Below are 26,833 nucleotides of genomic sequence, written 5' to 3'. Positions count from 1 at the left end.
AACATCCTGCATTATGAATTGCACACGAATATGATCACACATGATTAACCTCCTCTTAGCAGCAACCTGGCTACAATTCATACAAGGAAGACTGACCAAAGAAACTAAAGCAAAAATAACAGAGAGACTGTACATTTAAATTCCTATCATTCCCAACATTAGCGGTGTTTCTGATATTCCATGCAAATTTCTTATGTTGTTTCATGATTTTGGACAAAGCTCAGGAACGGATTACAATTATTGCCATGGTAACCTGTGGGGAACAGCATCATGAATAATGAATTTCATCCTTAAATGAATTGCATTTGTTGTTTGCTGTGTGTACATATGACCAAAATACAGTGTACCAAACAATTCTTCCCCTGTAGAGATGCAAATGACTCAACAATGAGGATATTTCATCCTGAGTTTATAGTTTTTACTTTTCATTCTGGCTATGGGGGATGTCCATATCCCTTTTTAGTCTTTTATGCATGTAATTCAACGTGATGTTCATATATAGCATTGGCTTCATCACAGCCCTGATTTCAAATGAATGGAATAAACGTGACTTACCTCACTTAGTTCCCTTGCAGAAGATGTATCACAGGACATGGACGTAACATCTCCAATTCAACACCTGTTGGAAGAAACAATTATTACATGTAGATCACTCAGTTTTCACTAAGGAAATATAGTTAATCAACCAGGTAAAGAGTATTAGTGATTTGTTAAATATTGGAGCCTTCCCGATGGCATAGTTGCACTTGAAACCATAGATGCAGTCCTCATTGATTAGCCTATCTGAGCACAAACAAGAGCAACAGAATAAGAGTTCCTGTGACAACAAGTCTCGGAATAACTTAAAGCTGTAGGGTTAAACAATGACTATTCAAACTATCTCAGCTGGTAAGGAAATTGAGCAAGGTTACATTTTTGAATTGAAAAAAAATCAGTTCTATACAAAATGCATTCAAAGCTAAAACAGCAACATTAAATAACGCAACTAAGTAGTTGCCCCCCCCCCCCATCCTCCCACAAAAAAGCGATGCCTAGACCATCCTACGGTTTTATGCAAGTTGTGGTTGAAAAACAGAAACCCAATGGCCTACACAGCACAAGACAATTTGTTATCTAGACGGGAAACTCAGTAACTTTCTTCAGGTTGGACATCCTGCTTTCTGCATAGGCATGTCAATAGTGCGTACATATGTTGTTACTTTAATGCATATTTGACCTTCACTGTGCTTCCTTGCAGCTGCTGGGTAAACGTGGTCGTGCCAGTCTCCCTTTGCACCGAAGAACAGAGACCAGTGATTCATTTTTTGTGGCATGAAAGTGTACCCGTTTAACATGTCAGCACGTAGGTTATGTTGTATTTACTTATACTTCTCAATTTCAGTCACTGATTGCACTAGTGTAAATGATATTGGGCTTTGTGTTAGTAATTTTTCTGTTCGAGTGTGTGAAGCTTTCTAGAGTTTGTTGAACTGAGACTTTGTTTACGATCACAAACAGAATGCTGCCTACATGCAGGATGCTAATATAGTCTGTTTTTGTTGGTAAGCGACTAATTATTTTTCTGAAAGTGATGAAGGAAAATGAACATGAAGAAAATACATGTGAAAATAAAGACGCGATAGGAACAGTGCCGGCGAAATGCACGAGGACGTAAAAAATAAGTTAAGTGACTGGAAGCAACAAACCTCCTCAAATAATGTGCCAAAGATATTATTTATAGCTTATAGTGGTGTCTCTCATGAAATATTGCAGAAATTTCAAGATAACGACACCAGTGAACTTTAGAATTCATGGACCCTCTCGTGAAAGAAACAGAGTTATGCAAGCAAGAATACTAGGGACGTACTAGAATTATTTTGGGAAACACTAACAAATCAAAATAAGATAATGCCAAATTTCGGTGCCACAATATATCGGTATCTCTCACATCAGATTGATTGATTTAAATTTTTGGGTGTGTCGCCCCTTATGGTCATTATGCACCCGTCAGTATATACGGGGAAAATTCCATTATCTAAAACCCTTACCTTAAAATTAAAAAGGGGGTATGGAAAATAACTTTCAAGATATCAAACTCTCACGAAGAGGCATAGGCCATGTGACTTACAATTTGAAACAGTAGTTTAAAAACACCATGAAGGTATAATTTATGTGAATTTTGGGGAAAATAACACCGAAAATTTAAAAAATGACAAAAATCAACGTCCCTACCGATTAAGCATAAATAATAAAAAAAAAATATCAGTTGTAATTTATTGCATTAGTAACAGTGAGTCCTAACCTAATTTTCGGCATAATCACCACCGTTGTTCTGGCATTTGTCGTAGCGTGGCACTAAATTTTGTATGCCCATGGTATATGTGTGACAGCAAAGAATGGAACTATCTCTACCACAGTGTAGCTGTCAAATCCTTGCCCTGCCAGAAACCTCTTCAGTTAAACAAAGAGATGAAAGTCTGTACATTCAAGGCCAGGGCTGTACAGGGAGTGGTCCAAGATCTCTCACCTGAAGTGATGCAAACAGCCCACGTGTACTCAGCTGTATGGGGTTGTGCACATTCGATTGGCCTTCCGTGAATTGTCTGCACCATCATCTGACCATACTATCACTCATGACGTCCAGTCACACGATACTACATATGAGCTGAAATCTTTAACCTAGAACTGTCCTAAAACGGCTGCATGCCACTTCTTCCTGCCTGCATATGTGTGTGTGTATCTCTTGACTACTAGTGCTGCATAGACACCATTGGAGCTCTTTTCAGGATGCCCCTCGTAGAACTTTCAGAAGCTTTTATTATTAAGAGTGTTCCTGTTTTAATAAGTGGTTAGCTAAATCAGGTACCTATACAATGCAATTCCATAAATTCCTTGTGTTAAATTTCTAACACCTACATACCCTTTTCGTCAGCAATAATGGTATAACTGCATGTTGTCAGTTTCACAGTACTTCACTTTGATATACTGTACTGAAGCAAAAAAATCCCATTAATAATGTAAGGAAATATGACCTTTCTTTTGTACAATTCAATTGTTTCACTTATATGCAAGAGTTAGGTTGTTTGCTTTACAGAGAAGAGAGAAGTAGCTTCATGCATCGAAAAATGGGTCTGCAGAAGGAGACCAATAAATTACAAATTGTATTTCTTAATCAATCACTCTTCACTCTTTTCCTATTTAATCGTAACTTTAAAAATAATCAAGTATTTTATTTTAAACTTACTGCTTATGATAAAATTTCGTAATCCTTCCCTAGCTTGTGAATTGGAATAATTTTCCAAATTCAGTATTTTGCTGTTTGAATTCAAATCATAGACAATAGAGAAATTAAGTCAATTTCATAGAAGATAATATTGGTACTTAACAAATCCATACCTGGATCTGTAGGAGTTTATTATTTCCATTTGCAAAAACATAGATTTAATTTAGTTTGTAATTGTCAGGGAAAAATCGGGTAATTTCATTTCTGCTTGTTTCTAGCCACCCTGTCACTGCTTTCACAAAGTTTCTTGATGTTTTCTGTTACATTAAATGTTAAAGATGGAGACTTACTCCATTTGTGAAAACGAAAACTCCATAGTGGGTCTATGATACCTTTGTCATTATTTAATATATTCCAGTGTTCTTCTGCAATGAACGAAGCTTCCCAGACATTCAAATCTATGTTTCCCGTCACTCTTTTTAATCAAATGTTTCTCTTCGATAATGTGAGCTGACAAGCCTCCATCTTTAACATTTAATGTAACAGAAAACATCAAGAAACTTTGTGAAAGCAATGACAACTTTCAATTACCTGATGATTTTTGAGATTCATAATTTTTAAATAAAAAATAATGTGGTCATTTTTTTTATCTGAAATAAAAATTAAACAGGCTGCTTTTTTTCACAATTAAGTTGTTACATTACAACAATGTAACATTGACAACATCCATTGCATAATGGATTATTTTTGTTTAAAAAATTGTTAACCATTGTTATAACTGTATCTTTAGTCAAACTAAAAACAAATGTCTGATGAAGGGAGCATGTGTTCCCCTGAAAAGTCATAACAAAAAACTATGTTCTTATCCTTGTCATAACCGTAAACTACAAGAGAAATACGTTAACAGACAGTTGTTTGGTGTTTTAAGTCCACTTTATGCACAGTAAGGCTAATCGGAACTGGACCTACAGTTTAAAGTGGAATCCGAACCACAATGTGCCTCCACCAGATATAGCACCTGGCAGCCCTTGATTACAAGGCAACGACCTACCCAGGCGCGTGCCCAGGATTTTCGTAAGGGGGGGGTTATGAATCCAACACATTTTCCAGTTCACAGGTCACATTTCTTGTAATAAATTAGATAATTAATATACTTGGATTTTACCCCAATGAACGCAATCAATGTATTTGCTATGGATGCTTCATGTTTTTATTGCATCATATAAAAGCACCTGCTTGAATATTTCCAAATCATTAATATTTTATATTTAATTGCTCAAATATAATTTTTAAACAAAAAATATGTACACTCAACCTTGTAACAACATTAAAGAGATTAAGACTACTTGATGTCTTAAAGACAGTAATAAATAAGGTACCACAGTTCAACAATTTAAATTCTGAAATTTAGGCATCGAGGTATCTGTGCGAGTTCTGACAATATGTCATCACAAGTAACTTTTATATCCCGGTGAATGTTCAGAGCAGCTAACCCATTTAATCTTTCTTCGCAAATGGTATTTCGAAGATAGGTCTTCAACCGCCTCAAAGTTGAGAATGATTTCTCATTTGATGTTGTTGCTGGGATTGTACATAATATGCGCAAACGTGTGTTTACCCAGGGAAATATTACTTCACTGCACATATCAATTACTTCGAGCATTTACTGGACGTCTTTGCATTGCTGCAAGATGACGATACCACAGTTTCATTTCAGTGTGAGCGTCGTCGCCTCGTAATCAAGATGTCCCGGGTTCAATACCCGGTGGCTCATAGTGGTTAGGATCTTACTTTAAACTTTAGGCCCAGTCCCGATTAGCCTTACTGTGCATAAAGTGGATTTAAAACATCAATTCAATCAACATTGTACTTGTTGAGGAGATGATTTTGCTAAATATTGTGTACATTTTTGGCATTGTATTATTATATTATTGGTCAAAACATTTGTTTAACAGTCGACAAACAAATACGAACCCCTTCAGTAATTAACATTTTCTGCAACAGTGTCATTAATGTGTCATATTCATTTTCATATTAAGTCTATGGAGAGGAATTTTGTATGTTGTTAACGTTATGGAACTGCGAAACCAACTGTTGAAGGGACCACTCTCCCCCTTCCCCTCCGAAGCCCAGTACCGCACCACAGGATCTGTCACTGAGCCCGAGAAAATCTTGCCAGACAGTGCTCGAAATGGAAATTCGTAGCCGAAAGGGGAGGGGATATTTGATCGATTTTGGAGATACGAGGGGGTACATCCTTGTATGGATCAACATGGAGACAATACAGTATGTGGAGGATGCTCAATATCCAAATTATTCTAATTGGGGGTATGCTTTGTGAAACTTTCTTAACTGGAGGCAGCATCCCCTACTTCGACCACTGATGCCAGAAAAGATGCTTTCAAAAAAATGAATTTATTACTGCACATACATATTACTTATTGTATTTGTTGCGTTTGTACAAGAGAAATATTCAGAAGATTTGTAAGGAATATTTACAGTTCATAGGATGCCTACCTAGTCTATCCCGTGTCGTAATACAAATTTTATCCCTTTCCTACAAAATAATAAAACTGTCCATGGCAACCGTGATTTTATAATGTGGTTGCATACATATACACTGTATACTAGCACCAAGCTTTCTGGGACCTGGGAAAATACGTGAACCACAGGTTTCCCCATGGCTTTAACTAGCAACACTAGTGTCACTGCTCCGACGCCAGGGTTTCAAATGCCTTGGTGGATCTATAAGATAGATAATATCATTTTTCGAGGCTTCGTGAACAAAACAAAAAGTAAATGATTTTAAAGTCCATTTTATATTCAGATACGTTAATCGGGACTGGACTTAAAGTTTAAATCGGGATACGTACCACTGTGCAATGCACCTTCACAGGGGATCAAACCCAGGACCTCTTTGATTACACCACCATCGGTGAGGCCCCTTAAATCATTGAGGAAACTCGTTCATATTCATGTTCTCTCGCCCTGCGAAAGTTTATTGGTGATATAGGGTAACATCCTACACACGTCTTCCAGACATACACACGCGGGCACCCCCCTCCCCTGCACACACGATTGTATACTTACAGCACATGCTATGCCCTCCCAGAAAAACAATTCTAAATCCGCCTATGGATATATCTGCTATCAAATAATGAATGTCACTTACCTCGACAGTTCCTTGACATAATTTTGCAACAAGGTTTCCAATATCTTCTGTTATGCCTTCTTGTTGAATATCAAGAGTCTGAAAGTTCGCACGTTTCACTCTCGCAATTCGGATGGAATTCCTCTGAACTTAAATCGACCTTTTCTGACGTTCTATTTGTGGAAGGTGAAGCTTCAACTTCCATTTTTTGTTTCTTTTGGAAATAATCTAATAATGTATTTCTCCTCTTTTTTCTATCCATCTTTAGTTCCACGTCAAAAATCTATCACACACGCAGAAACGTAACACACAACACGACAACTTCGACTTGCTACCTTGGAAACTGCAACTCGCTACAACCCCAGTGAACACCAGGACTTGGGACAAAGATACCGGGCGGTCGAATGTCTGAAACATGCATCCAGCTTGGTCCAGCTCAAATTACGTCACCAGTGTTGACAGCAACCAGTAGTGTCAGTAGTGTTGGCAACTGCTAAATTATTTACGCACAAATTCAAGTGAGATCTTTCACAAATGTTACAAGAAAATTCAATAAACTGAAGGCTGGAAATTGGTTGAGAAAAAAATATCTAATTTGTAAAGAGCACAAGAGTAAAACGTATAATATTTTGGCATATTAATTGTCTTTATTTTGTTAATGAAACTGACTGGGCCAGTTGCGCTATATAACGCATCCCTCCCTTCCTCCCGGCATGCTATTGTAGAAAACATCGCTTGACTCCATGACTTGAAACCATGCCTCGCTACTGCCTGCAACAATTATTATTATAATTATAGATATTTTGAAATAAATATGCATCCAGGTGCGATATATAAGATTTTGACTTACTTTGCCTACTAATTGTAGTGATTCAAATCTCACAGAACTTTGCTCAGCTGGCATAAATGGTATAACAAGGGGAAAAAAAGAAAAGGAAAGTTAGCAGCACTGTCGTAACAGGAAAGGGAGGGTCATTCTCCTAAGAGGGTCATCGTGGGTGAAAGAAAGGGGAGGAGGGATTCCTTCAGTTCGCATTCCAAGGGTTACGGCTCTTTTCTTGACTATACTGAGAAGGAAATTCTTCTTCTTTTTCAGTGACTAAGGAATGAATGAATGCCTGTGCATTGCTGTAACTCAACTCCAATATTATCAAAAGTAATTGAAGAAGCAATACATTTCTCATTGGCAAATGTAAACATTATTACAATATTGGTAATTTGGTACTCAAACACATTTATGAAATAAAATTTATTTTTGCTTTGATTTTTTTTAAAATGACGAAACCAATGGGGGGGTTTAACCCCACCAACCCCCCCCCCCCCTGGGCACGCCACTGGACCTACCACTGTGCCACCGGGGAGGGCATTCATTTAGACAACTAAAACAATGCAAATTGAATGTTCCTATAAATTACTATCAGGAGAAAAAAAGTCATATTTACATATACAAAAACATAACCTGAAAAACCCACCTGGGTTGGGCTATTAAAAAACCTAGGCAAAATGCCAACCCTGGTTTTTACCTTTACAATGGTCCCCCCCCCCCCTCCCAAAAGGGTAACCACCTGTCAATGTCACACTTGTGAAGAATGTTAAGACTGTTCCAAAGTGAATGTGAAAGAAAGAAGTGTAAAATTCACCTTATGAATAAATTTGTACAACACCAGTAACCTCGTAAACAAGGGGTGCAAGGTAGAGAGGCATATGGAGTTTCAGATCTCACTGGATGTCCAGTTCCAATTGGTCTATCTGTGCATAAAATTGACGTTTTTCAAATCAATGATACAGGCGAAAAAGTTTGGAGTCTTGTTTTCTTGAAATATTTAAACAACATAAAACTGCTCTCTATGATTTAGATTAATATATCGTAACGATCCGTAACTTTTTGAAAACTTTTATTAGACTGCAAAAAGATAGAAATCACAATGTGCATTCAAAGTTGCTTCCTTCTGTCTCAATACATGTGTGAAGCAGTCTCAGAAAATTATTGACAATGGTAGGACACTCTTCGACAGTAATTTCATCCCATGCACGTCGTAAAGCTAATTTGAGTGTATCCACTGGTTTGTACAGAACAAGAGAAATGTCTATTCCAAAAACGATCACACAAAATAATTCATGGCATTCAAGTCCTGGCAAATTTGAAGACCAAACACCCTTGCCCAGAAAACTCTGAAACAGCTCTTGCTGAATCCATTTTTGCTGAACAGTTCCGCTGCCTACAGTTCCAAAATGTCACTGAGAACAAGTTGCCGATAACTAGCAGCATTGATTTTGCCATTCTGATTGATGAACACTAAAGGCATTTTTCCTAGGGTTAACAGAGATCCTCTTTAAACCAGACATGTCTTTGTTGGGTCCTAAAAATGGTCTACACACAAGGCTTATGGATGCCGATTGGCACTTCGCGTCCGCTTCATGCAGAGTTGATTTTGGCAGGATATCAGCCTGCCCGTTTCACTGCAGCCATTGTCGTACTGCATGTGGCGATAGATGAAGTTTAGATTTAGTTCACTGTTGCGTTCCTTGCGAAGTACTGCAGAAAATGAATCAGCCTCTTACTTCATCAAGGGCTAAAAATATTGATATCGAGAGCATGACGATTAGTGAACTGGATAATATATCTGTAGGTTCGAGTGATTTATTTGAACATTCTAGTGATGAAAGTGAAATGACTGAAAATGACGGTGTTTTGTGTGTTGATAGTGAGCATGGCTCATCAGAAAGTGCCAGTGATGCCTATTCAAACTAAGCAGACACGACCATTTGGACTGATGATCCTTCAAGTCTAAGGCTAATTCATTTTACTAAAGGTAATGTGCTTCTAGTTCCTCTGCATGGTAACAATAGCCCATGTGATTATTTCCAATTATTGCTTGATGATTTGTTTCTTGAGGAAATTGTCAGATATACAAACAACTACACTGAAGAGATATTTCTTTCAGAAGGTATGAAGGTTAATTCACGGATTTCAATGTCGAGGGACTTGATCATACTGCACTTATAACACCATTAAGCCTTGTTTCCATGATTATGAAAAACTAAATATGCTGACCAAGGCAGTAATTTATTTTATTAAAAACAAACTAAAACTTGATACAGAGTCTGATGAAGACCTTGCTAGAAGGTTGAAACGTTAAGTTTTAGTTTATGTTTTTAATAAAATAAATTACTGCCTTGGTCAGCATATTTAGTTTTTCATACTGCACTGTTTAAATTTCTGCAGAAATCCTCGTTCTGATGAGCCTAAACCTGATGATCGTTTATACAAAATAAGATCAGTGTTAGACCATTTTAACAATAAGATGCACTCTGTGGCATGGTAGGCTTTTCTTTAGGCAGTACATAAAAGGTAAAAGACAAATATGGTATTAAAATATATGTACTAACAGAACCCAATGGCCTTGTACTAAAGACTTTTGTATACATTGGTGCATATGATGAACTAGGTGGAAAGGGTCACTAAAGTAGTCCTGCATCTCATGGAGGAAAAATTATACAATGGCCATTCCCTCTACATAAACAACTTCTACAACAGTCATGAACTATCCCAGGATCTCCTGGAGAAAAAAAAAATTTCCACAGGTACCCTTAGGGCTAACAGAAAAAAAAAAAACCCACAGTCACATGAGCGAAACTCAAAAAGGGGGAAAGCACAGGGAAATACTCTGATGGAGGAATCATGATCGGCAAGTGGCGAGATAAAAGAGAAGTGCTTTATATATCTACAGAATTTCCAAATGAATTAGTTGAGATCATAAAGAAAAGAAATGCAAAACACATGAAACTACTTCCGATTGTACAGTACAATTGCTACATGTCGGGAGTAGACAGACAGGACCAAATGATGGCTTACTACCCAAGTGATCGCAAGACAATAAGGTGGTATAAAAAATGGTTTGTTCACTACGTACAGCTTATGGTTCTAAATGCTTTCCACCTCCACAACAAATACACTGTAAACAAAACAATGAACCTATATGATTTCAAATTGGTTATAATTAGACACGTGATGTCCTTCAAATCAGCCAGACCGGAAATTCTCCCAACTCCTTCAAGAAAATCAGATCATCTACCAACAAAGTGTCAGCAAGAACCAAAGGGAAGAACACTGCGGAAGAAATGTCGTGAATGCAAGAAAAATGGAGAGAGAACCAACACTATTTACAAGTGTGTAATCTGTCCTGGTACTCCTGGATTGCATCCATGTTTTTATAATTATCACAAACAAGTAAAGTAATGATTTGAAAATAATGTCTGTATGTCATGTAAAGAATATGTAGAAGTTTTGATGTACCAATATTTTGTTTGCTGTATGTACAAGTAATGTAAAATATTTATCTCTAAAAACGAAAGCAGTTATACAAATAACATAATAAATCAATTTTCAACAACTTCCTCAGAATTGTATGTTGTGAATGTAGATAAAAACAAAAGTATCAGTAGGCACCTTTCAGCATCTTCAGCACAGAGCAAGGAAATTTGATGCTGTGCGCTAATTGCGCCGAAAGGCGTCCACCGCCATATTTGTTCATGATGACTTCCATAACAAAAAAAAACAACCTGTTTTATGTTGTCTAGTAACCATAAAAGTACATAATGTGGAAAACAAAAAATTCAGCACCTGGGGTGAGTATTCTAATTTTGATCAGCAGTGAAGGTGTTAAAATTGTTTCAGTGTTCAATTTCAAAGTAAGGAAATACAACACTCTTAGTTCCAAGTGCAAAGATAAGAAACTATTCTTACAACAAAGAAAAATTGTTAGATGTTTTAGTCTCTTCTGTCGTCGCCGCTGCGCTGCATGAAGTTTTGATTTCAAATCATTTACGATAAGCCACAAGTTTCTAGCAACAGGTAAGGATATGCAAGCCACCACGGAATTGCTCTACCCTTAAAGTTATTACATGGTAGAGGAGAAGTGAAGTTGCGTCGATCAGCAATCCGAACCATGCTGAAACGCAGGCACATTCGTTTCAGTTGCTAAGTTTATTTCAGTAAACACTGGAGTTCCTTTACTATCTGTCTAACTCATTGGCATTAAGGAACAACACAAGTCCTCTAATGCTGCCCAAAACCATAACAGACACCATAAAATGACAACAGAATTCATCTGTCCGTTCTTCAGTTAACCGATGGCAGTGCACATGCTCCACAATGAAAATCTTATCAGAAAAGATATTGAGATGGTTAATAGCAACGGTAACGGTTCAGATTGTTTTATGATTTTTCAAATTCTCCTAACAAAGACTAATTATTGTAGAATTTTGGAAATCATTGTCACACTAAATTTGAACCTTCTTTAAAGTAATGAGCACTGTTTGGATTTCAAGAAAAGTTATTTATGATGAAAAAAAAAATACCCCGACGCAAGCATGTGTGCTCCCTATGGACAAGGCATTCTCCATTGATAGAAGGTAGAATTCAAACCTTTCAGCCGCGTCAGTAGTAGAAAGCATTTAGGGATTTTAATACTAAGAGAACTAAACCTAACCACGAAAGCATTTAGTGTTCTTATCAAAATGCTAAGGCAACTAAACCTGACCTGCCTAACCTAACTACGAAACCATCTATTGGGAAGTGAAAAAACAGTATCAAGCAAGGAAACACTCAGTAAGTAATCGCTAAAACTCTACAGTATGTGTTAACAGACATCAATCAAAACCGAACCATGTAAGAACGCAGAATACAGAGAATGTCTCCAATTTATTTCCTACTTCTTATACTCACTAAATATGCAATCCTGGTAACGTATATGGAGTTAAGATTTGGGGGTCACGTGAAAAAATTTTACACTTACGTCCCTATATGTTGCAAAATTATGTTCTTTACCGCGATCATTCTCAATACAGAAACATAGGAACCATGTTTGATGATATGAACAAGTGACGTTCGGCATTCATTGCGCTGTCTACAGCATTGCCACACTGTTCCTTTGTTACTTGAACGAGGTAGAAGAGCATGTGGAATGCGGACTTCGATTAGAGGTAAGTTTGGCAATGGTGTTTGAGTGTTCTTCTTTAAAAATGGAGTCTTGCGCAGTGATGAAGCTAGTGCCCGACAAACCATTTCCGATAAGGTTAGGTTACGCAAGCTTAGTTAAAATCTTGTTCCTAAAACAATGGGACACAGCTGTAGAAAAAAATAATTTCCACACGTGACCCCCACACTTTAACAACAGATTCGTGATTAGAAGGCCAAATATAGTAATTATACCAAAAATTAACGAAATTAAAGACATTTTCTATATTCTTCATTCGCTCGAAATTTCATATGTATAGCATGATGAATTTGCAATAAAACAAAAGTAACTTGGGCCCCAATGTGCTCTTTCCAACTGCATTTGCATTTTCTAGTCTAAAATTAAACCAGGAACTTTTTTATTTTTTAAAAAAATAAAACTTAGTTACAACAAAAATTGCTTTAAACAAATCTCCAAACTTTTTCGTCACCATATATTAACATTCATTTAATTTGACTTACATGATTTAGTTCATGAAGATACACTGTGGCTCCTTGACCCCAGTAGCTTGCTTCAGATCTTCCTCCATTTTTCTTAAGATGCTCTCCTCTTCTACAGGCTCCTTGAAGAACCAATCCAGCACAATTCCTTTGCAGATTCTGTGGAAATACAATACTTCTTAGGTTTCATTATCATTTTTCTGTGGATCACAAATGGCACTAAATAGAAATATCACTTCTGAAACCCAATACTTGACACAGGCTTGTAGAGTGGTGCTTGAAATATGTACACCCCAATTGTCAATCAACTAACTCGCTCATTTTCTCTGGGCATTGTATACTTTCTGCACCATCACTAGTTGAAAAAAAAACTAAATGGACTTCAAACTATAAAGGTAACAAATTACAAAGTCTTCTCATATATATTGGTATTTCAAGTTTATTTCGAAACCTCTGCCCCTGTTACTTTAAATTGATGACCGGACCCTCTCAGATTTTCTTCATATTCGACATACTAATTCAGGCCTGCTAATGACGAATCTGAAGTTAAAATTTGTCGGAAACTTCTAGAAATTGCAAAATAATTGCGAACCATTGACGTGTGGTCAGGTTAGGCAAACATATTAGTTAAAATTTTGTGTCGTGGTAGTATCAGGATCTAGAAATTGCAAAATAATTGGGAACCATTGATGCTGGCCCCACAAACCATTGACGCGTGTTTACGTTAGTTTTGGTTAGGTTACCAAAACATAGTTAAAATTTGGTGTCGTGATAGTATCAGGAATATATATATTTGCTTGTGACAAAAAATTTCACGAAAATCAAGTTTCCATTCCGAAAACTAACTCCTTATTTTGAAATTTCTAGAAGTTTCCGACAACTTTTAACTTCAGATTCGTGATTAGGAGGCCTCCTCAATTAGTGACTATGCCAAATACAAAGAAAATCTGAGAGGGGTCCGGTCATCTTCAGTCTTTCCGAGAATTCTTTGAAGGGGCAACGCTATTATGCAAATTTACAATATTGTCCTAGAAGCGTTTGCTAGAAGCGTTTGTAAATATTCAACTGGATGAGATTTTAATTGGGAGCTGGTAAAGTTTATGTTACATATCGACACAGACTGAACCTGCAAGCCAGGTTCCCTCACTATGTGCAGTGCTCCAAGTGGAATACCCTAGTTGAGAAACTGCTTGGTAGAGCATCGTCCCATATTATCATCTCGCGATCTGTAAATCAAATATATTGGTAACAGTTTCATACAGGGTGGCACACGAAATGTCATACCATTCAATCACCTCATAAAATTTTTAATATCATATATCGAATGTTCAAAACACGTATGTGGGTGAGTTGGTTCATGGAAAATCAGGTAGATGTCAGGAGAAGTCAGTATGGGACTCTATTTTGTTGCGAAACAGCAGTTTGCAAGATGGCGGATAACGGCCGGTTGAGTGTCGAACAGAAGGTGAAAGTTGTAATGTTTTTTGCAGAAACAAAGAGTTTGGTAGCGACACAAAGGCATTTTCGTGCACACTTTGGTACAAGATGGGCTCCCTGTAAACAGACCATTCGCAAATTGTGCCAACAATTAGAAACAACTGGCTCTGTGTTGGAGAATAATCGACGGCGCCCGTCAAGTGTCCGAACACCTGATAACATTGAAGCAGTTCGCGTGGCTTTGGCACGAAGTCCAAGCAAATCAACAAGAAGGGCGGCTGCTGAGTTACGAATATCTCGTAGGTCAATCCAAAGGATTCTCCACTCTGATCTTCACTTGTTCCCTTACAAAATGACAGTTGTCCAGAAACTAACGGCAGTGGACAAGGAACGAAGGCATCAGTTTGCTTCGTGGTTAGTGGAAGAAGATCATGTTCTGCACAACACTTGGTTTACAGATGAGGTAAAAAAAAGGTAAAGTGCTCCCCTGTGCATAGCACCACGCCATGAAGGCGTATAGGGGGTGTGGGGGTAACGCCCCACACTTTCTTGATCCGGTCATGAGTGGGGGTGATGTGATCAGCATCACGCCCCTGACCGCCTTTACCCCCCAGGGTTTCCCCCAGGTACCCAATGTTATTCGACGCTGGGTGGGCGCCGGGGCCGCTTCCAACCTTAGAAAAGTTCCCGGATTTGAACCGGCCGGGGATCGAACCCGGGACCTTGAGCATGGTAGTCAGACGCGTTACCGACTGAGCCACCGCGGCCACACAATGAGGCGTACTTTCATTTAAATGGTGTGGTAAATAAGCAAAATGTTCGATTCTGGGCAAGTGAACAGCCTCACAAACTGCATGAACGTGAGAATTATGGAGAAAAAGTAAGCGTGTGGGCAGCAATTTCAACTCATGGAATCATTGGACCGTTTTTCTTTGACGACACAGTAAACAAAGAACGATACAAGGAAATGTTGGAGAACTCATTTATTCCGCAGCTCTTGGCAACAGGTCTCCATTTACACACTCAGTGGTTCATGCAAGATGGAGCCCGCCCACATACTGCAAACATTGTTCTTGATTTCCTGTATGAGATGTTTAATGTGCGTGTAATGTCTAATCAGTTTCCTGAACGTCACGAAGGTGGGAGATTGTGGCCCCCGCATAGCCCGGATATTAATCCTTGTGACTTTTTTTGTGGGGTTTCTTGAAAGATAAAGTTTTTGCAAGGAAGCCTGTAGATGTAGTGCAACTCACGACCTTTATTGTGCAGTTGTGCCGTGAAATTTCGGAGGACTTGTGACAAATGTAAAGGTTTGCTTGCAAGAGGTTGTGAACCATAATGGTGGACACATTCTGCACTAAACAAACTTTCCATACTCTGATAATTCACTATGCATTAATTTTGTAATGTTTCGATAATAAATAAATGTGTAATAAACAAAACAAATGGTAAGACATTTTGTGCACCACCCTGTACATCGGACACACATTTCTTCAATTTTACATAAGAAACTACTTACAGAAATCATGAGTTTCTCCAAGGTTTATAATGTTCGTCGAGGTATTTTCTTTCATCGTGGAATAAATTTGACCGGGAAATCATGTATTTTTCAAGAGAAATATCTCAACGACGCACAATTGACATTGCTTTAATTTGCTTGCCCTATGGCAACCAGATGCTGCGTAGGTTGGAAAATTTCTTATATCGGACAAACGGCTGAAATTTGCTATTTCATTTAATTTGAATATTCCTACTTACGTATGCTGCATTGAGAAGCATTGTTGAAGGTGGCATTTCCCTTATTTCAAGGAAATAAGCTCTATTTGCAACATATCGAGTAAGTTTTCTTAGTTTCTTTTTGCCTTCGGTAACATGCAAAATGACGGTCACAGTTTCACTACTGTGCTCTACATGCAGTGTTTCCACCCCACTGCACCAAAAAATGCCTACGTAGCCCCACAAACCATTTCCGGTAAGGTTAGGTTGGGTCACGTTTAGGTTACAATAGTTAAAAATTGGTTTAGAAAAAATATCGTAGCCCCACGAACTATTTGCGGAAACGTACCCTCTTTAGTTACAAAAACACGTGTTTGGAAACACTGCCTGGCATTGACCATGATTACGTCATCACACACAGGCAACATCCGGCTGGAAGGTAATGGATGCAACAGCTTTCGTGCATCGGTCACACATTTATATAAAAAAATAGATGATTTAACGACAAATTCAATGAGCAATGCGAGAAAATACTTCCCCGAACTTTCACAACTATAAAGAAACTACATTCGGTAAGTAATTTCTCCTGTAAATTTGAAGAAATCAGTTTGTCCGAAATAAGAAATTTACCACCAAACCTAACATTATCGGGAATTGTTTGTGGGGCTATCCGTCAGCTACCCGTGCATATTGTACAAGTGAGAAACACGATAGTAGGTATTCTTCGGTGAAGGATGTTGGAAACACTGCATGCCCACTATGGCAATCAAGATTTGCCTGCCATATTCTATGTTATGGAAGCGAAAAAAGGAGTCAAAAGAAATTACTTTCTATGTGAAAAATTGGGTTTCTCTTTTTTCGTGAAAAAAGGGTAACGGATTTCTTCAAATTTACAGGAGAAAGTACTTACGGAAATAGTTTTCTGTAGCATTGTGGAAGTTCGTGAATGTAGTTTTGATCCATTTTAATGCGAATATATGTTGTTTTCTGCGAAAATGTCTGTCAGACATGCTGTTTCTGCTGCCGCCATTTGCTTTCCGCACGAGAGCACAATGTTCCGTGTGTGAGATGATGTAATCTCGTAGTCAGTGTTTCAAACTAGCCGTGTTTTCACTAGAACATGACGTGTTGAGATTATTTTTCTTTAACTATGCTTGCCTAACCTAACCTTACGGAAAATGGTTTGCGAGGTATTAGCAGAATTTCAAATCCGGGCACGAAAGTAGATATTTTCCGGTGAACGAGATTGCAACACTGCATAAATCGACAAAACACTCGAACAACGCGCGATGAACCAGTACACTGTCGCCATAATGTGTTACAGAATCGAAATAGCAAGTAACAGTAAGCACTCGTAAATGTAAGAAATAGACATTATCTTAGTTACAAATGCATTATTTCACCTTAGGAAAAGTTCCGCATTCCAAAATAGTACGTTAGCAATGTAAAAAAGTGCGAAATATATGATTTATAGGTGTCACCCCCTACTATAATAGTACCAAATATTAGATTTTAATGTGAATCTGAAAAATAATCTGATCTATGAAACTAGTACCAATTTATTTACATCGTTTATGAGCTCTGGGCGAAGTAAAAAGTGCTTCGTATCGTAAAAATTTCAAATCTGACAAGTCGAAAAACCACGTGTTCTGTTTCGCAGTTTTTGCGAGAAAATTTATCAATCAAATGCATCACAATTTCATTCGAACAGACAATGATTTGTCCAGGAGCCACAAACTCCATATATAAATACCTTAAATATTTCTACGCTGCACTTCTGGTCTACACAGAACAGTTCCAATACGTTGGTTTGGCTCAAGTTGGATTCGGCCATAGGTTTCATTTCAGCCGCGCAGAAACACTCACATGACAGCGCTGGCTGTACTTTCTGACAGTCAGCTGAGCACAGTGTTGCCATAATCTACAAGCAAAATATCTCTTCCCCCGCAATATTTCTTTCCGTATAAAGAACTACAGTTTATATTGCGGCAGTGGCGAACCAAAGTGGAGGGGCGATAGCTCACAAATTTGTTATATTGATTTCCTTTATTTTACTTCGCCTTTTGTGTCACATTTGGCTAATTTGCGAAGATGGGGATGAGTGATATGATGAAATTGATGAATGGACACTCACAAACATCCATGCCCAGGCCGTCGAACCCGCGACCTCTGGCATCGTAGCGCGATGTGCTAACCACTCCGCCACGGGGGCCGGCACAAATTTGCTCTACTAGGGTGCGCGTCAAATCTCCTGCATATGGCCTTGAACGACTGAGTAGCACCAGCGAATCACAGACGTGCGGTGTTGCCTAGTTCAGAACCTGTTTCACCTAGCTACTAAATCGTGTACCTGGCGCTCGGATATAAATAGATTATTTCAAGTGTCAGTAGTTCAACAGATGGAAAGATAATGAATTTGTGAGTATGTACGAAAAACAAGCGTGATTGTAGCTTATACCGTTCCCTCTGTAGAAGCAATGTTATTATAAACGTATTTGCATTGTATCGTTTTTGCTCTCCCTTCGTTCCTGTTGCATTCCGAAACTTTCCGATTAGCGAAGGGAACAGGGCACGTTCGTTCCCAGTGATGGCAGAAGAAGTTGACGAAGAGGATTCCGTCACTGTTCTTTTTTTACATGTGTTTAGTGGGTGTGTGCAGCATGTCGTGTAGTAAACCAAGTGGTAGTGATAGCGAGAGAAGAGAGAAAAATACAGTGTTGTATTTTTTTTTAAAAAAAAAAAGTGTTCGAGTGAAGAACAGAGAAGTAAAATTGACTTTATGAAGTGCCAGGTTCTAACAGATCAAGCGTGTGGTGTGAATCAAGCGACCGTTTCTCGGATATGTTCGGAGGCAAAACAATGTGGATCGGGGCCTGCTCCAATGTTTCAATCACCTAGAAAGTACATTAACATACCGAAAACAACGGCAAACTGACTTTGAAAAAGACGTAGTTCGTAGAACTGTCTTTGAAATTTACGATCGTGGCGAATTTTCTACTGCCAAAAAGATAACGTACTCTTTACGGGACAAAATATCTTACAAAGGCTCTACAACTTCCACCTTGAGAATATTGAAACAATTATGCAGTCCCTCTGGCATAATCAGGTATGTTATATTCTTCCATTAAGTTTATTATATGTTATATTATCTAATGTTCCGTGCTCTCCGTGACAAGGCGTTTCGCTCAACCACGCTGTATCTTTTCCGTGTGAGATTTCGAGATGGCACCGCTGCAGTGCTCTGCTATTGGCTATCGCCATACGCAGGAGATTTGACGCGCACTTTAGTAATGTGAGTTTAAATGATGAATTTCATATAACACCAACGTGATAAGATATTGATATGTTCGTGTTTACCGAATATCATGTTTTACACGTTTGCACGTATGATAATAAATTAATAATTATTTAACAGTAATGCGAAGAAGAAATAGAATTCTAACAGATGGGAAAATTCAGAAGAAGGGATATTAATTTTTACACAACTTGATTATCACAATGACGAATATTTACGTGCATTGATCCTGAAAAAAAGTTTCCTGTCCAACATGACTAATTGATATGTGAAATAGGGCACCAAAATAAATATCTCACTGGAAAGGTGATATCTGCGTTACCAGTGTTACCAGATATAAAACTTCAAACTTACCAGAAATCTTCAGACATGCTTGTAACTGAAATTCACCCTTCTGTCCTTCAACGCGAAATTTGCGAGTGAACTCACGACCTCCCTTCTTTGGCACTTGTTCTAGATTCAAATTCGGCCTAGGTTTTTATGTTTATTTTTTCATCCAGACTTCTGGTAGAAAAACTTCGCACCAACAATTTCTCCACACTGTTCATCGCGACAAATCAAGGCATATAGACAAATGCACAACTACAGCACACTAGTACCGAAAAAGCTTCACTTTTCACACTATCGTCTTCCCTTCGGTGTTTTCAGACATTTGTAGATCACAGGATCCTGTAGCGGCTCTTGGCGAGTTTAGATGACGAGTTTCTAATTTATTTAACATCCGCCTTGAAAAGAAATTGGACAACTTTGTCACATTATGAGGATTTTTTCAAACGTGCTAACCAAAACATGTAATTGAATCGACATGATGTACTCCACATCATTGTAATCCAAATGTACTTTTTACTAAACTCAGAAAAAATACAACTCATATATACGATAATTTTGCATGTGACAAGAATCTATAGCCGACTTCCGTGGCTAGCATACCGCATTACAAAGCCAGGGCTCCTGGGTTCGAATCCCGGCATGGGTATGTGTGGTCTTTGTGAATGCCCCTCCATCAAGTTCATTATATTGTCAGTCATCCTTATCGTCGTGATTACCGAAAAGTAGCAGAAAGCGATGGTAAATAACAAAAATCAAGTAAGAGTCTGTACATTTACAGTTAACGATATTTTCTTTCCTCGTTGGAAATTGCGTTATTTATTGCTCTACTCTTATGTCATAAGTGAATAAGATTATGGAATACAGAATGTTTTTTTTTTTTTCAACGGTTGGTAATTCTCTTTCTTATGGCAACTCTTCATTGTTTACCGTTCTCCGGAGAGGGGGCCAGTTTGGCCTAGGGGTGGTTTCGGACGACAAACCCTCCATCCTCCCATTCACAGATCCCGCGCGTGTTATTCCTCCAGTTCCCTCGCCTCTTACCCAGTGATGCCAAAAGCAGGGAAATTTCCCTAGGCACAGGGAAATTTGAGGGTGAAAAGGGAAAATGGAAATTTAAACTCACATTTTCGTTCTTTTAAAAAGTTCGAAAATATTTTTTTTCAGCGTGTACTTTTTCCAAGTGAATAGTTAGCAACAGTGACACTTTTCAGTAAGCTTCTTTCTCCCTGTTATAGATGACCTTGACCGGTCAGTCTTATATTTGTCGCGTTTCATAGAAAGGCCTCAAGGCACGAGCCGCGCTGCACCTGGAAAGAATTTGCGATGCGATTTTCAACTTCTTTCCTTGTTCCATCCTTCATTTCAGAACGTGTCTTAGTGGCTGTGTGTGTAACTTTGTGTGTCCTGTGTCGTTGCAAGGAGAATGGAAGAGGTGACTAATAGGAAGCTACCTGCAACTCCCAAAAAAGTTAGAAAACGTCATGTGGATTTATCTGCGGATGAAAAGATATCTGGGAAACATGTGAAAAAATTTCGTATTGAGTGGCAGGAAGACCCGCAGTTCAAAGGCTGGCTACAACCAGTTAAAGGTAACGAGTGTAAGTGTAGGTGAATAGCTTTATGATTTTCATAAATATTTAATAATAACAATAAAGTTTGTTCCTCAAGCAAAACAGGCGTCAAAAGAAAAATATTAATAGCAGGCCCCTAGCTAAGCTTTGACAATGGGTGGGTTTCAAAGTCCGACAATCATTGCTCCGTAGAAGATTTTTTTTTGGTTTGGGGATTTTTTCGATACATTAGTGTTTTATTTTAAAATTCAAATGTTTATTTTAGGATAATTATATTATGAAACTATGATCAGTTTCTAGTATTTTATTCAATGTGGGGTTTGAACCCACTAAACCCCCTTATATATGGTCCTGATTAACAGTTATAGTAATACAAAGATACAGCTTCAGATGTGTTTTGCAATTTAGACAATGTAAGAGCTAATATATAAATGTTAATGTAATGTTTGTTCACTTGTGGTTACACACGGCAGTGCGGCGTCCGTATCGTCCTTATGAGCAGCCGCCCCTGTATTGGGGTATGAACCACGGTCTAACGAAGCTCCGCCGAATATTGAACCCGTGATCTCTTGATCATAAAGTTACTAGTATTTTCGTGAGTATGAAAAATGCCAAATTAATTCATACATGCTTATACAGGGTGGTCACAAAGTGTGCGTACCCCCCTTTATTCTCGCCAAGATGGCGGATGGACTAGCTTAGGCTTAGCTTACCTCCTTGTTTCAGTTCCAAGAGCTCGCAGGTGCGTAAAGTCGGAAAGTTAAAACTAGTGTTCGGGGCACTAATAAGCTGGTGTCCAAGTTCTAAGTGACTTTTATTGTCGTTTGTGATATTGTGGCGGATTTTGTGGACAAAAGAAGATGCACACTCGGAAACAGCGAGAGGAGTCCACCACGCCGAGTGGATCGGGCAGCAGGAAGAGCGGCCACCCGTCGCCCCCCCAGGAGGTAAGCAAGGAGTCTCTCATTGAGACGATAGAACATTGCGTGAAAACGCAAATAAATTCCGAAGTAGTGCAAAAGAGTTTAGCAGACTTAATAGTAGAGAGGGTCACAGCTGCTGTAGTTGAAGCGCTTCAGCATAACTTCAACAGAATCGCGTCGTGCGAAAAAAACATTGCCAACAGGCCCGTAGCCAGGAATTCTTTGTAGGGGGCAATTTCTTAATATATTGCGTCGCATTGGCAGATATAGCAGGGTACACAGAGGCACTTGCCCCCTCCCCGAAAAGAGATAAGTAACAGAAAAGGGATGATATCTTGAAACTCCAACAAACAAAAATAAACTTCGAGCAACATCAAATAGCAATATTTCGATAATGATCTTTCCAGATTGCCAAAGAATCAGTGGCATGCCAAAGGGGGGACTAGTGGGGGTAATACCCCCCCCCCCCTTTTGGTCCAATGTTTTAAAAAAATATGGAATGACTACTTAAAAATGTAGACATAAGCCCTACCCTTTCGAAAATCCTATGTACGCCAAGCAAAGAATATAAAGTTTAACATAAATAAGCTAATAGGGACTGTATCTACTTGATATTTATGTACCAACAGCTTTGGGCGTCTCTGCAAAACTGATTAAGGGAGCCTTTTATAAATCATGCTTCATAATGATTCCCTCTGGTTTCCAGTATGCAAGATTATGGCGTGACTGTCGGTATGGAGATTAGGTTTGCAGACTGTTAATGGATGAGAACAGAGGGTGTTTGTCTGTCGGGATGGTGATAGGTTTTCAGGGTTATTAATGGATGAGAGCAGATGGTGTGTGAGTGTTGAGTGATATGTGAGTCGTGTTTGTAGGGCTGGAGATAGGGTGTCTGGAGATTAAGGAGTGGGTTATGAAATTCTCAGAATGATTGTTGAATAAAAAGTGTGTTTCGGTTAGGATGTGATGGAGGAAGAACAGGAAAAAGAGAAAAAGGAGTCGGTGAGTCTAGATGTAAAGAAAACAAATAGAGCAAAAAAAATAGATTTAGTGACTGTGTATAGTGTACCAGGACAGGAAGAAGATAGAGAGGAACGTGGGCGTTGGACGCTTTGCGGGAACGGATGCGAGCAATATGTATCGATGACGTAGATCGGTATATAAAGGATTAGCAGACTGCGAGGTTACCAGAATCAACATCTCAGTTGTCAAAGCAGCAGAGCTTTTTATCACCTGGAACAGAACAGTGAATATCGGAATCTTCGTTGCCTGCAAACTTACCTTGTACAGAGACTAGCAGCTATTCGTGCCGACGTAGAAAGACTGTCCGAGCAGGTATCGAGGTGAAGTAACTGAAAGGTGAGTATGGATGTAATATCGTGGCTGGTGAAACTTGTGAGTGTTACGATCGGTAGGAAGTCCTCCGATCGACCGCCACTGATTGACCCTGCATGTAGTTCGCGCCCGCTACCGTCGCCTCCACAATCACCGATAATGTCAGGATCGCCGACGGAACAGGAGACAAGAGAAGAAAAACCATATGCAGAGGTTCCGAAATATCTGACGGAACAACAATTTCGACCAATGTGGGAAGCTAAAAACAATGAACAGCATCAATATGACGAGATTAAAGATGGCGGGATAGACAATATCGGTGGTGGTGCGAGGAAACGGGAACGTAGAATTGACATCAATCCTATGTACGGGTATACAGAGCGCTTTCCAGGCCCGACAACATGTCTCGCATATCCGGTAACAGTTTCTGCATCGAAAGAACCGATAAGTTACAAAAAAAAAAAAAAAAAAGAATATCGACGAGTATAAATTCTAAATTGCTAATATTTGATATCCCTGTTAGATACAGGGAATCGCTTTTGATAACATTTTATATTTGCCTTATGAGTGTGTGATGCAGTGCGACGATCAAGGGTTTCCGATCGGAAAAGTGGTTTATGCGAGACACGTTACTGATTTGAGAGAGCACCTGTTTATGGCCATGTACCTTTTCGTGCCTGGAGTAACAGGGTAGCAGGTGATATAGCTGCAAAAGGATATCGTGCAGGACCTTTTATTGTAGCGTCGGGAATCGCCCGACTAGAATGTCTGTGTATGGAGACGGATTCGGAATAAAATTCCGAACATGTAGATGTGACGCATCTGCATGTGTCTCCATACTACCTGGCTCGAAAATATATTATGATGGCAGGCGAGAGGCACCGCATGGACACAACGAATTTGGAATTGGTTTTATATGAGAATCTGGACGAGTTGTTGGATGTGGAAATTCCCGAGTTGTACCGGGTAGGTTGTCATAAGAATTATATGGTTGTTGAGAACAATGACGTCGCGGCACTGATGCACGAATTTTGTAAAGCATATACGGAATCCGTGCTGAAGATGGCCGAAATCTTGCAGTGGTTCAGGTGCGATATAAGGTTGGGTGAGACGCTAGATATAAAAGGTTCTGCATTAGATGTTAAACAGATGGCGGAATTTTCCGACCATCCTTCAAGCCACCCTGATCTCAGACGGAAATATCTGTTTCTTTCCAGTATCGATAAGCTAGAGGACCAATTTGAGAGTCGCAGACCCCATCGAGAGTTTCCTGAAATACTTGCCGAAACAGATTCTTCGGAAGTAGAAGAAGCAGAGTAGAAGGTGAGAAAAGGAAAATATTACCTGTATTTAGATGTTTATTGTTGTTCTACATCAACCTCCTCGTCTGCGACGGGAGTCGGTGAAAGAGCTGCAACCAAAGCAGCGGCTTCCGCATCGATATCGATGACGGGAGGTGAACCTGGAGGGGGCGGTGGAGCAGTGGCCCTGACAAGTGTCAGGAGGGGCTCCGGCAGTACCCTCAAAAACTGCGCAGTATGGGTATGACGGAACCTGCAAAAACAATAATATAGGTATATATATATAGGTCTGAAAATTAAGGAATTAGTACAAATGGTTTTCATAGATGTTACATATCTGAAAAACTACAAAATTAGTACAGAATAGATAAAATTGAGAAAAAATAATATCCTTCCCAGGATTGCGGCGACCGCCGCATTCAAATCCCTCTCCGCCTGACTTCGCCGGGCCAGGAATTCATTATGTTCGGCGAACATCCTGGCGAATACCTCTGTCATACGTTCCGCAACCTCAATCATCATGCGATTGTTTGCGGCCCTGTGCTCCGCGTCAACCGTCTCCATTGTTTCGCGAAAACGACGGAGTGCTGCCTTTCACATTCCTCCCGCATTCCTGCACTAGCCATATAGTTGACGTATGCCTCATAAAGATCTAGGCTCCGGTTCTGAAACAAAAATGTATAACTGTAATCACGGTTTGCGTGAAATATAAAGCTAACATAATCTGTATATATTTTCAGATGTCGACACTCCCCCTTGGAATCAGTTTGGTGTATGGCGATATTAAGGAGACGACAGCAGGTCCGACAGAACGAAGGAACTTATGGAGTACGGAAGACAGGTTGAAAAACACATCGGCAATTATGTGAATTTCTGTGAAGAAAATGGACTGGCGGAAGAGTTATTGGCAAAATTAGAAGAGACATGTAAAGATATCGAGATATCGGTGGACTGTTTGGTCAAAATATTTACTTACATTGTTGTCAAAAAACGAGATGCGCCAGTGTTTGGCGATTTTATAGAAAATATACAGAAAGCGCATCTATCTTTAAGAATATGTTTCGAATTGATGGAGGTGTTTAAGGATGTGATAAATGAGAAGGGTGAAAATAAGAAGACAGGAGAAACGGGAAAATATGCATGAACGAATGATGGAGATGTTGAATAAAAGAAAACTGAACGAGTAACATCTGACACTGACTAATATGTTATATCTATAGAAATGTATGTACAACATATTGCGGACATTTTTGTAAAAGCATTTTGTAATAATTCTATAGATGTACACTGTGTTGATAAACGGACATCTGTATGTAACCACTGTTGTAAAATAAAACCTACGATGTTTCTGTAGAGGGCATAAATTATGAAATGAACTATGTTGTGATGGAAGAGGTACCGGATTCGAAACCCGCCCAGGTATGGTTGCTACTTCTTCCTGGGGCCTCTGGTTCAAATCCCGGATCCGTGAATGTACAAAATGTGTAAAATATCTGATAACCTAACCTGTTGTATGAGTTGAAATAAAAAACAACAGTTTGTATATGCAGAAAACTTGTAATATTTCTATAGAATTTCGGTGTGTTAATAAAATATTTTGTACAGAACAATGTTGTTTTTGTATATAAATAGTATTGTATTAGAATGCCGAAGACACAGGATACAAATCCTAAAATTTTAATGAAAAAGTACCACGAATCCTGAAATTAACTGTCAGGATGAAAAAGGTACCGGATTCGAAACCCACCCAGGCATGGTTATTACCCTGGTTTGAATCCCGGAATTGCCTATGTCTGCATAAAGAAAACCCGGATTCGAATCCCACTCAGGCATGGTTGCGAATGCTGCCGGTGACCCTGGGTTCGAATCCTGGAATTAACTAATGTTCTCTAAAAGAGATCCCTGATTCTAATCAGGTATGGTTGTGAATGTCATTGCTGTCCATTGATTTGGTGTTTTAAGTCCACTTTATACACAGTAAGGCTAATCGGGATCCGAACCACAGGGTATCGAACCCGGGACACCTTGATTACAAGGCGACTACGCTACCACTGCGCCATCGGGGAATGTCTATTTAGCACTTCCATCTTTGCAAATCAGTCAAAGGACAAG

At 39.0% G+C, this 26,833-nt stretch overlaps 1 long non-coding RNA gene across 1 annotated transcript; it reads right to left on the bottom strand.

Annotated features, from left to right (window-relative positions):
• Positions 1 to 554: 554 nt before the first annotated feature.
• On the bottom strand, positions 555 to 24,909 carry LOC146000214 (uncharacterized). The gene is made up of 3 exons (XR_014443486.1): positions 24,765 to 24,909; positions 12,835 to 12,972; positions 555 to 619 (listed from the first exon to the last, which is right to left on the bottom strand). It is a non-coding gene; the product is annotated as an uncharacterized LOC146000214 (long non-coding RNA).
• Positions 24,910 to 26,833: the final 1,924 nt, after the last annotated feature.

This window comes from Lepisma saccharinum, chromosome 16 (genome assembly GCF_977018435.1).
Source record: "Lepisma saccharinum chromosome 16, izLepSacc3.1, whole genome shotgun sequence".
Taxonomy (NCBI): Eukaryota; Metazoa; Arthropoda; class Insecta; order Zygentoma; family Lepismatidae; genus Lepisma; species Lepisma saccharinum.
The sequence above is the reverse complement of the archived record's forward strand: the minus strand, read 5'-3'. Positions and strand labels throughout refer to the sequence as shown.